Raw genomic sequence first — 12,248 nt, 5'->3', positions numbered from 1 at the left:
GAAGATCCTCCCTTGAGATTTTTCTCAAGTGTTTTGTAGACACATCACCTGCTGCATGTGAAAAAAACTGACAAGGATGGTATTTCAGTAAAGGCATTTTTTAACATGTAGATAGATGTTACTTATGACTGAAGAGCTGAAAGTAAAATGGAGATGTGCAGAGGATCAGTGACAATCTCCATTTCTTCCCACTCCTTTTTTTTCACAGGGTTTGGTATTGAGAATTGGCAAGCAACTGGAGATAGTTATCTTTCTATAGTGGTTGTTCAATATATAAAGTAACAAATGTAAACAATAAAGTGAAAGCAGAGGTGCGACTTTGGTTCTATGAGCAATGAAACGGCAAGTAGCACACGTCCGGCTAAATGACCAGATATGAAGGTTCATCACAGAGAATCTGTGAGAGGTGACCACACTAGCTCCTCACCTCAGTCTGCAATGCGTTCAAACAGATGAAACACACTTCCTCGGGAGTGCAGAGTCATTAGTGCATCCCCACAGTTCATGGTTAAAAGAGGACACTTCACAATAAATCAGTTTAAAGTTTTCCTTCCTTATAGAGTTAATAACACAATACTGGTGTCTATTGCTAAATCACATCTAATTGACTAAAACACAGAAAATATACATTCAAGACAAACACTTGTTACATTGGACAAAAAAGTGAAACCTTCACTCAAGAATAAAGGAACACACATTATGATTGCCAGTCTTGTTCCTTGCATAAGACCATCAATCCATGAGGAAACTTGCTTAATCTAAAGTAGGAGACCACATTATATTATGGTAGAATAAGGTCCAGTGTAGGACACTAGTCCACAGCTAGGAAAACACGCATGAGGTTAATTTAGAATTGCCAACTAACCAAAGATACACCTCTTTGGTATCTGGGAAGAAAACAAGAAATAAGAGAGGCACCACCACTGACATGGAGAGAACATGTCAACTCCAAGCAATGACAGGGGCAGGCTGGAACTGAACCTGGGAGGCAACCACCATGTCACTCTTTAACTGTATGCAAGGTTTGTATTTAGGGGAATTGAAAAATAAAAGACCTAATAAAACACAGTAGGCAAATAAATTAAGTACATTAAGTATATGATTAAGTTAACTTTTTGTTGAATATTCCAGAATGAGGCCAGTGCTATTTTTAATAGAAAGTCAATTAAATAGAACAGAGTAGTTCATATGGTAACTGCCTACTCTTGACAGCCTTCTTATCTTTCACTTTTCTGTCCAACACAGACACAATTAATATGGAAACAGCATGAAAAATAAAAATGCAATTCACAGAGACAGGCAGAGAGAGACAAAAAAAAAAAACACGACCCATGCGATTAGGCTAGAGAAGACCCATTACCAGTAGAAGAGCCTGCTGCTGCAGGATCTCTAACTGCCTTTGTTCCTCCTCTAACTGCTGCCTGATGGACTCCTGGAGGTAAAGCCAGAGGGAAGGAGAAAAGAATAAGCCATCACACCACCAGAAAAGCAGAAAGAAAAGATGAAAGAAATGCTAAATTACCGTGGAGAGAAGATGAACCTCACGAACGCTTGGTTAGCCATGCTGGGAAAATGATCACCATGAAAGCAACAGCACCCAGTTGAAACACAGTTGTGGTCTAGAGTTTTTTATTATTATTACAAGATCAGGATACATTACGTTTTTACTTCTTAGAGCACAGGTGGTTTGAGCGGTTTTCACAGTAAGTTACATTTACGAATTGAGCCTGCAGCCTTAAAGATCAATCTCTTGCCAGCAGGTCACGCTGGCTATCTATAGGTGACGTTGGTGACTGCATTATTAAGCCTATCCATTTAGCGAATGCTTAATACAATTTTTGGGAGCTGGAGCATACTCTGGCAGCATTAGGTAGAAGGTACAGCTCAGCGCTGAACAAGAAGCCCCTTTTCTACAGTGCATATTCATGCATTTATATTAACCCACATAAGCAAGGAGAGAACATTACAACTCCAGGTAGTGACCAAGCCTACATTTGAGCCTGGTCCTCTGGCACTGTAGTCACTGAGTTGTCCTGAGTGCAATTCTTTAAGGCAGCCTCTACCTATATTATCTATATAAATCAAGGCTAACAAGTTCATGAGGTCCACCAACTACACTTCACACTCCCCACACCAAGTACTTTTTTTTAGGTCAGTCAGCCAGATTTTTCAAAATTGCTGTAAAATAACAAAATACCCCAAATTAGTGTCTACATACTTTAAAGGAACTAATCACATGGGAGAACAAGAGAACATTATTTTAAAAATTCATTAATGGCAATTAAGAATGTTGCTATAAGTGACAAGCTCCATAGCAGTTGGCAGGGTTTATTTATAGCCATTGTCTCATGATGTACAACCCACCTAAACACACACATGTAGTATATCTATGGAAGTCAGTGCAACTTGGACATTGGTAGAAATGCTTGTCTTAATTCAAACAATTACATTTCATTTCATAATTCATTTATTAAGGTTTAGTTTTTTTTCATGAATGGCACCCCCTTTCCACCCATTGTCTAAACCCCTATAGTCATGAGAAGCTACCTGCACAACATTAGGGACAAAGTAGAAGCCAACCCTGGATGGGACACAGTTTTATTACAGGGTGCACTCAAACATCCATACTATCTATAGAAAGGTCAAATGAACAAACTCGGATGTCTTTCAGATGTGGGAGGAAAGTGAAGAACATGAAAACAACCTCATCTGAGTACAAGGAGAAACAATCCAGCTCAAGTCTTCATAATTTGGGCTGTGATAGGAACCATGGCACCATAAATCTGTCCTCTATGAAAGCAAATGTTAGGGGAGGGATGGGGACAAACATCGTGTTTTTAACAGGCTTATGAATTTTGTAGGCATTCATTACTTTTAGTGCAACAAATCATGAATTTTGATGACAACCAAGTGACAAAATGATCTGGAAATTTGTCAGGTCCCCATATTAATATTAACTTTGGCCTTTATGGTGGCATTTTTTTTTACCATAAACTGAAGGGCCATAAAAGAGTTCAAGAATGAACAAATTCCTTTTGGGTCTTTTGTAACTGATCAAGAAGCAGGAGCCGGACAAATTCTTGACATGTAAAGTCACGTTCTCATATCAGCTTTTTATTTTAAAGCGGTACTTAAAAGAGGTGGTCTACCATAAGAGTTTTGGACCAGACAAACATAATAAATATTTTTTTGGCAGACAGAATTGCTTGGGATAAAACCTTTTTCATTGGTTCACTGCTCAGCTTGGAGATGAGATGTTACAATTATTAGAAGCCTAATGTAAAATATATGCATTGTGGTGCTCAGAATTGTATATGTTCTGCATGAGAGGGCAAGTAGCCTGGAAGAATCAAAGGGCATTTGAGGTGACATACTGAAGTCTTCAAGACAACAAACAATGTGAAAACATACTTTGACCTTATAGCATAATGGAGAGGATCTGGACAAATATATTTTCCCTCTTTTATACATGGTGAGTTGAACAGTTTAGTTCTTAATAAGCTGTACATGCACGTCCATGTTTTTTTTAATTGCTATGAAATAAACTGTGCTGAATGTCTTCATATTTTTTAAAGAACTAGCTGCTCTGAAGCTACCTGCCACCAGGGGGCAATGCAATGGCATATGTACATTGCTGAAATCAGTGCTGAACATTAACACAGAAGTACAGGACAGTCAATAAGGGCTTCAAAAGGGATGGCCTGTAAACTATTAAAAGACGGATGGTGTCATGGTGGATCTCCGTCTGAGGTGCAACCTGGCAGCGTCGGATGGACCGAAAAATTATGTCCCAGAGGTGTTTGTTGAATTTAGGACAGGCGAGCATCCTTCAGGCATTATTGTGCACCAGGAGGAACCCAGTATGGACTGCACCAGCATAGGGTCCGACAATGGGTCCGACAATGGGTCTAAGGACTTCATCCCAATACCTAAAGGCAGTCAAGGTGCGGTTGTCTAGCCTGTAGAGGTCTGTGCATCCCTCCATGGATATGCCACCCCAGGCCATCACTGACCCACCACCAAACCGGTCATGCTGAACGATGTTACAGGCAGCATAACATTCTCCATGGCTTCTCCAGACCCTTTCAGGTCTGTCACATGTGCTCATGGTGAACCTGCTCTCATTTATGAAAAGCAAAGGACACCAGTGGTGGACCTGCTAATTCTGGTATTCTATGGCAAATGCCAATCGAGCTCTACGGTGCCAGGCAGTGAGCATAGAGCCCACTAGAGGATGTTGGGCCCTCAGGCCACCATTATGAAGTCTGTTTCCAATTGTTTGGTCAGAGATATTCACAACAGTGGCCTGCTGGAGGTCATTTTGAAAGGCTCTGGCAGTGCTCATCCTGTTTCTCCTTGCCCAAAGGAGCAGATACTGGTCCTGCTGATGGGTAAAGGACCTTCAACAGCCTTGTCCAGCTGTCCTAAAGTAACTGCCTGTCTCCTAGAATATATGTTCCATGCCTTTCAGACTGTGTTGGGAGACACAGCAAACCTTCTGGCAATGGTATGCATTGATGTGCCATCCTGGAGAAGTTGAACTGCCTGTGCAACCTCTGTAGTGTCCAGGTATTGCCTCATGCTACCAGTAGTGACACTGATCATAGCCAAATGCAAAACTAGTGAAAAAATAGGAAGAGGAAAAGACGAGGAAGGTAAAATGTCACTGGCCTCCACATGTTACACCATTCCTGTTTTGGGGGTCATCTCATTGTTGCCCCTCTAGTGCCCCTGTTGTTAATGTCATTAACACCAAAGCAGCTGAAATTGATTAACAACCCCCTCTGCTACTTAACTGACCAGATCAAAATCCCAGAGTTTTCATTGACTTGATGCTATACTCTGATTAAAAAGTGTTCCTTTAATTTTCTGAACGGTAAATTTGTAATTTGGTTGCTTTTGCACATTTGGAATTAACTTGGTAATGCAAAAGCAGAGAAGAAAAAATCAAAAGTAAGCCAACTGTTAACCTTCAATTAACATGGTCATCCCTATCAGAGAAGTGGGTGGACCCAAGCAATGATCATCAATGCGTTTGTTAAACATATTCTCTAATGAACTTATATCTTAAGGTTAGGAAAGTCTTTGCTTCTAACAAGGAATGACCGCATAAGTATTTGGAGGGAAGGGGCTTGACAGGGTGCTAAAGTAAAATTCCCACAATCGTCACAATCTCAGGCCAGCTTTCACGTTGTCCGGAAAACAGATAAAATGAAGCTTGTAAATTACATAGAATTCGGTTACTTTCTTTTCATTTCACTGGCTAAAATGCTTGCATTTTGAGACACGTGAAAGTGCATTGATAAGTTAAAAAAAGTGTAGTCGGCAGAAATGAAAACGGACTAAGGAATCATGCTTCGGGCAGTTCAACAGAAGTCAAAAGCCGCTCATAACATTACTCCATTTGGCCCATTTCTAAATCTTCTCTCAATTTGACATTTGTAAAGTAGACACATGTCCCGTGAAGAAATGCGGCAAAAAAAAAAAAAAATAGAAAAAAATACAAAAGGATCCACTGGAGGCACCTCCAATGTTAAGGGCAAAAGGCGACAGAGTTTCAAGGGAAACGTTGCCTTGGCCTGAGAGTTGTTCTTTGAATTAAGCTGGCAGAAACTTGCCATGTGCACAAACGGCAACAGTTCCGGTCACTCGGAGTGATGAAAGGTCTGTTCTAGCCCTTAACTTTTTCCTTCTTGACACTCTGACAGAACGGTTCGCAGCACAGTCTGTCAGAGAAAGCCAGTCTTCCGAGAAGATCAAAGGTTCACGTTGGCAGCAGACTTCCCCGAGGCAGGGCGAACCCGCAAGACGTAACGACTTTACGCCTTGCTCCATACTTTACCAATCAACCATCCTTCATCAAATTCCACTTTGCGCTGTAAAATCCAGCTTAAGAACGGCAACGTGCTCAGAGTAACGTTCCAGAGAACAGTTAATGAACCATCGAAATCGCAACATTTAATTCTTCAGGTAACCCGAATTCCTCTAGCAAAATCAGTCCCTGTCCAGATGTTAAATAATGAGCATTGGCTTAGGTCGTGTCCATAAAAGAGCATTCGAATTGTTATCAGGCATAACCTCCTCTGCGGGTTTTCCACCCACTCGTCTAAAAACTGTGGACACTCCTCTCACACTGTAACCGCAAGATTTGGATGTTTTATACCGGAACCCAGCGGGGGTCAGCAAACGTCTTCTTCCATGAAAAGAATGAATTGACAAGGGAGAGTCGCTCCCTCCAAATTGCGACAACAGAGATCGTCATTAAAATTAGTCATCAAGCCATTGATTTGATTAAAGGAATGTGATATTGCCTAGGCATATGAAGTTCTTCCATCAAACCCTATTTGAAGACCTTTCCACATTTTTATGGATATGAACAAGACTCAGAAAATAATTACACTTGCATGATCGTCAGAAGGTACCCGGTAATTACATCTGCTCCTCTTTGTCATTGCCAGGATCCTTTGTTAGGCTTGGCAGAGTGGTTTCCACACCGAACACTGATACAGGATTCGCTTTTTTTCTCTGAGTACAGTCAGACAAACTGAGTTTATACCACACGAGGTTAAGGAGGAGTTGAACCTCCCAAATTAATGTTGGACCTTTTCAGAGCTGACATCGTCACAGGATAACCTCACCTGGCTGAGTTTCACTAGCTGGCAGGAAGGACACCTAATTTGCCAAAAACTAACAGTGTGCCATGATTAGCCGCCCGACTCCTCAACGGCAGTCATTTCAAATCCAAACAAATCCTCCCAGTGAATCAGTCAAGCTTTTCAGTGCGACGGGAGCTATACTCGGGATGGTTAGGTGTCACTCCAGGAACCAGAATCGGTTTAAGATTTCATGATGTAAACATCCAAAACATGGCAACAAAGTAAAGGAAGCGAGATGTGTCCCCTGAATAGGAAGTCACTCCTTCTGGAATCCCACGCAAGAACAGAAGAGGAGACTCCACCAGTTCCTGAAGGAGCGAGAAGAGTGAGTGCAGGTTTCATGGTGTGGCGGAGACAAGGGTTGATTGAACTCCCCACCCATATCACCAGAATGGCAGAGTGGTTAAGGCGTTGGACTTAAGATCCTATGGGCAAATGCCCGCGTGGGTTCGATCCCCACTTCTGGTAGCTTCTTGTTCAAGAGCACCTCTTCTGTACAATCTTGACTTTGTGAAATGCTCTCACCTTCTGAAGATTAAGTGTGGCATTTTCACAACGTGGATCTTCAGCTCAACTGAAAATACATTAAAGGGATAAATGTATTTCAGATTAGTGTTCTTGTTTCAATTCCACTGGGCAGTATGCTTTCAAAAGTTTGTATACTGGTAGCACCACCAGTTACCCAAACCACAAAGGAACTTCTGCAATCTTTATTAACTTGGTAATGCCAAAGCAGAGAAGGAAACAATCAAAATTAAGCCAACTGTTAACCCTCAATTAACATGCTCGTCCCTATCAGAGAAGTGGGTGGACCCAAGCAGGCTTGTGGTGGTTTGGCCTTGTAGCTCAGAGGCAGAGCATTGGTCTCATAAACCAGGGGTCATGAGTTCAAACCTCACCAAGGCCTTGTCCCTCTCTGTGTTCAAGACCTTCAGCACCAGAGGGCATTTTTAAGCGACTTAACCTAGACATTCATTGAAGGGAAAATCTTTCCTGGTTTCGCTGAATCCTCAGACAGGATAGAATTTCTAGGTGCACGGAATTATGAAGGCATTTTCTTCACAATGATCATCAATGTGTTTGTTAAACACATTCTCTAATGAACGTGTGTCTTGAGGTTAGGAAATCCTTTGCTTCTAACAAGGTATGACCGAAAAAGTATTTGGAGGGAAGGGGCTTGACAGGGTGCTAAAGTAAAATTTCTGCAATCGTCACGATCTCAGACCAGCTTTCACGTTGTCTGGAAAACAGATAAAAAGGAAAATGAAGGTTGTAAATTACATAGAATTCGGTTAATTTCTTTTCATTTCACTGGCTAAAATGCTGGTGGTTTGAGACATGTGAAAGTGCATTGATAAGTTAAAAAAAGTGTAGCCTGCAGAAATGAAAACGGACTAAGGAATCGTGCTTCTGGTACTCCAACAGAAGTCAGAATCCGCTCGTAAAATTACTCCATTTGGCCCCTTTCTAAACCTTGTCTCAATCTGTCGTTTGTAAAAGTTGACACATGTCCTGTGTAGAAACGTGGCAAAAAAAAAAAAAAATAGAAAAGGAACCAATGGAGGCACCACCAATGCTGAGGGCAAAAGGCGACAGTGTTTTAAGGGAAACGTTGCCTTGGCCTGAGAGTTGTTCTTTGAATGAAGCTGACAGAAAACTGGCAAGTGCACAAGCGGCAACAGTCCCATCTCCTCAAAAACCCAAACAGTCACTCGGAGTGACGAAAAGTCTGTTCTAGCGCTTAACCTTTTCCTTTTTGCCACTCTGACAGAACGGTTCGCAGCACAGTCTGTCAGAGAAAGCCAGTCTTCCGAAAAGATCAAAGGTTCACGTTGCCAGCAGACTTCCCCGAGGCAGGGTGAACCCGCAAGATGTAACGACTTTATGCCTTGCTCCATACTTTACCAATCAACCATCCTTCATCAAAGTCCACTTTGCTGTGTAAAATCCTGCTTAAGAACGGCAACGTGCTCAGAGTAACATTCCAGAGAACAGTTAGTGAACCATCGAAATAGCAACATTTTATTCTTCAGGTAACCGAATTCCTCTAGCAAAATCAGTCCCTGTCCAGATGTTAAATAATGAGCATTGGCTTAGGTCGTGTCCATAAAAGAGCATTCGAATTGTTATCAGGCTTAACCTCCTCTGCGGGTTTTCCACCCACTCGTCTAAAAACTGTGGACACTCCTCTCACACTGTAACCGCAAGATTTGGATGTTTTATACCGGAACCCAGCGGGGGTCAGCAAACGTCTTCTTCCATGAAAAGAATGAATTGACAAGGGAGAGTCGCTCCCTCCAAATTGCGACAACAGAGATCGTCATTAAAATTAGTCATCAAGCCATGATTTGATTAAAGGAATGTGATATTGCCTAGGCATATGAAGTTCTTCCATCAAACCCTATTTGAAGACCTTTCCACATTTTTATGGATATGAACAAGACTCAGAAAATAATTACACTTGCATGATCATCGGAAGGTACCCGGTAATTACATCTACTCCTCTTTGTCATTGCCAGGATCCTTAGTCAGGCTTGGCAGAGTGGTTTCCACACCGAACACTGATACGGGATTCGCTTTTTTTCTCTGAGTACAGTCAGACAAACTGAGTTTATGCCACACGAGGTTAAGGAGGAGTTGAACCTCCCAAATTAATGTTGGACCTTTTCAGAGCTGACTTCGTCACAGGATAACCTCACCTGGCTGAGTTTCACTAGCTGGCACGAAGGACACCTAATTTGCCAAAAACTAAGAGTGTGCCATGATTAGCCGCCCGACACCTTAACGGCAATCGTTTCAAATCCAAACAAATCGTCCCAGTGAATCTGTCAAGCTTTTCAGTGCGACGGGAGCTATACTCGGGATGGTTAGGTGTCTCTCCAGGAACCAGAATCGGTTTAGGATTTCATGATGTAAACATCCAAAACATGGCAACAAAGTAAAGGAAGCGAGATGTGTCCCCTGAATAGGAAGTCACTCCTTCTGGAATCCCACGCAAGAACAGAAGAGGAGACTCCACCAGTTCCTGAAGGAGCGAGAAGAATGAGTGCAGGTTTCATGGTGTGGCGGAGACAAGGGTTGATTGAACTTCCCACCCGTACCACCAGAATAGCCGAGTGGTTAAGGCGTTGGACTTAAGATGCAATGGGCAAATGCCCACGTGGGTTAGATCCCCGCTTCTGGTAGCTTGTTGTTCAAGAGCACCTCTTCTGTACAATCTTGACTTTGTGAAATCCTCTCACCTTCTGAAGATTAAGTGTGGCATTTTCACAACGTGGATCTTCAGCTCAACTGAAAATACATTAAAGGGATAAATGTATTTCAGATTAGTGTTCTTGTTTCAATTCCACTGGGCAGTATGCTTTCAAAAGTTTGTATACTGGTACCATCACCAGCTAGCCAAACCGCACAGGAACTTCTGCAATCTTTATTAACTTGGTAATGCAAAAGCAGAGAAGGAAAGAATCAAAATTAAGCCAACTGTTAACCCTCAATTAACATGCTCGTCCCTATCAGAGAAGTGGGTGGACCCAAGCAGGCTTGCTGTGGTTTGGCCTTGTAGCTCAGAGGCAGAGCATTGGTCTCTTAAACCAAGGGTCGTGAGTTCAAACCTCACCAAGGCCTTGTCTGACTCCATGTTCAAAACTTTCAGCACCAGAGGGCATTTTTAAGCGATTCAACCCAGACATTCATTTCAGAGGTTGAAGGGAAAATCTTTCCTGGTTTCGCTGAATCCCTCAGACAGGATAGAATTTCTAGGTGCACAGAATTATGAAGGCATTTTGTTCACAATGATCATCAATGTGTTTGTTAAACACATTCTCTAATGAAAGTGTGTCTTGAGGTTAGGAAAGCCTTTGCTTCTAACAAGGAATGACCGAATAAGTATTTGGAGGGAAGGGGCTTGACAGGGTGCTAAAGTAAAATGTCTGCAATTGTCACAATCTCAGGCCAGCTTTCACATTGTTTGGAAAAGAGATAAAAAGGAAAATGAAGGTTGTAAATTACATAGAATTCGGTTACTTTCTTTTCATTTCACTAGCTAAAATGCTTGTGTTTTGAGACATGTGAAAGTGCATTGATAAGTTAAAAAAAGTGTACTCTGCAGAAATGAAAACGGACTAAGGAATCGTGCTTCTGGTACATCAACAGAAGTCAAAATCCGCTCGTAAAATTTCTCCAGTTGGCCCCTTTCTAAATCTTGTCTCAATCTGTCAATTGTAAAAGTTGACACATGTCCTGTGTAGAAACGTGGCAAAAAAAAAAAAAAAATAGAAAAAAATAGAAAAGGAACCAACGGAGGCACCTCCAATGCTGAGGGCAAAAGGCGACAGTGTTTTAAGGGAAACGTTGCCTTGGCCTTAGAGTTGTTCTTTGAATGAAGCTGACAGAAAACTGGCAAGTGCACAAGCGGCAACAGTCCCATCTCCTCAAAAACCCAAACAGTCACTCAGAGTGACGAAAAGTCTCTTCTAGCCCTTAACCTTTTCCTTTTTGCCACTCTGACAGAACGGTTCGCAGCACAGTCTGTCAGAGAAAGCCAGTCTTCCGAAAAGATCAAAGGTTCACGTTGGCAGCAGACTTCCCCGAGGCACGGCGAACCCGCAAGACATAACAACTTTACGCCTTGCTCCATACTTTACCAATCAACCATCCATCATCAAAGTCCACTTTGCGCTGTAAAATCCTACTTAAGAATGGCAACGTGCTCAGAGTAACATTCCAGAGAACAGTTAGTGAACCATCAAAATCGCAACATTTTATTCTTCAGGTAACCCGAATTCCTCTAGCAAAATCAGTCCCTGTCCAGATGTTAAATAATGAGCATTGGCTTAGGTCGTGTCCATAAAAGAGCATTCGAATTGTTATCAGGCTTAACCTCCTCTGCGGGTTTTCCACCCACTCATCTAAAAACTGTGGACACTCCTCTAACACTGTAACCGCAAGATTTGGATGTTTTATACTGGAACCCAGCGAGGGTCAGCAAACGTCTTCTTCCATGAAAAGAATGAATTGACAAGGGAGAGTCGCTCCCTCCAAATTGCAACAACAGAGATCGTCATTAAAATTAGTCATCAAGCCATTGATTTGATTAATGGAATGTGATATTGCCTAGGCATATGAAGTTCTTCCATCAAACCCTATTTGAAGACCTCTCCACATTTTTATGGATATGAACAAGACTCAGAAAATAATTACACTTGCATGATCGTCAGAAGGTACCCGGTAATTACATCTGCTCCTCTTTGTCATTGCCAGGATCCTTAGTCAGGCTTGGCAGAGTGGTTTCCACACCGAACACTGATACAGGATTCGCTTTTTTTCTCTGAGTACAGTCAGACAAACTGAGTTTATGCCACACGAGGTTAAGGAGGAGTTGAACCTCCCAAATTAATGTTGGACCTTTTCAGAGCTGACATCGTCACAGGATAACCTCACCTGGCTGAGTTTCACTAGCTGGCAGGAAGGACACCTAATTTGCCAAAAACTAACAGTGTGCCATGATTAGCCGCCCGACTCCTCAACAGCAGTCGTTTCAAATCCAAACAAATCCTCCCAGTGAATCTGTCAAGCTTTTCAGTGCGACGGGAG

General features: G+C 42.1%; 4 non-coding genes across 4 annotated transcripts; all 4 read left to right on the top strand.

Moving 5' to 3' along the window:
• The first annotated feature begins 7,041 nt into the window (after window positions 1-7,041).
• trnal-uaa (transfer RNA leucine (anticodon UAA)) lies at window positions 7,042-7,124 on the top strand. The gene has a single exon. It is a non-coding gene; the product is annotated as a tRNA-Leu (tRNA).
• A 367-nt stretch (window positions 7,125-7,491) lies between these two features.
• trnam-cau (transfer RNA methionine (anticodon CAU)) lies at window positions 7,492-7,563 on the top strand. The gene has a single exon. It is a non-coding gene; the product is annotated as a tRNA-Met (tRNA).
• A 2,195-nt stretch (window positions 7,564-9,758) lies between these two features.
• On the top strand, window positions 9,759-9,841 carry trnal-uaa (transfer RNA leucine (anticodon UAA)). The gene has a single exon. It is a non-coding gene; the product is annotated as a tRNA-Leu (tRNA).
• Window positions 9,842-10,208: 367 nt separating this feature from the next.
• On the top strand, window positions 10,209-10,280 carry trnak-cuu (transfer RNA lysine (anticodon CUU)). The gene has a single exon. It is a non-coding gene; the product is annotated as a tRNA-Lys (tRNA).
• The last annotated feature ends 1,968 nt before the right edge of the window (window positions 10,281-12,248 follow it).

The sequence above is a fragment of the Erpetoichthys calabaricus genome, chromosome 2 (assembly GCF_900747795.2).
Source record: "Erpetoichthys calabaricus chromosome 2, fErpCal1.3, whole genome shotgun sequence".
NCBI lineage: Eukaryota > Metazoa > Chordata > Cladistia > Polypteriformes > Polypteridae > Erpetoichthys > Erpetoichthys calabaricus.
The sequence above is the reverse complement of the archived record's forward strand: the minus strand, read 5'-3'. Positions and strand labels throughout refer to the sequence as shown.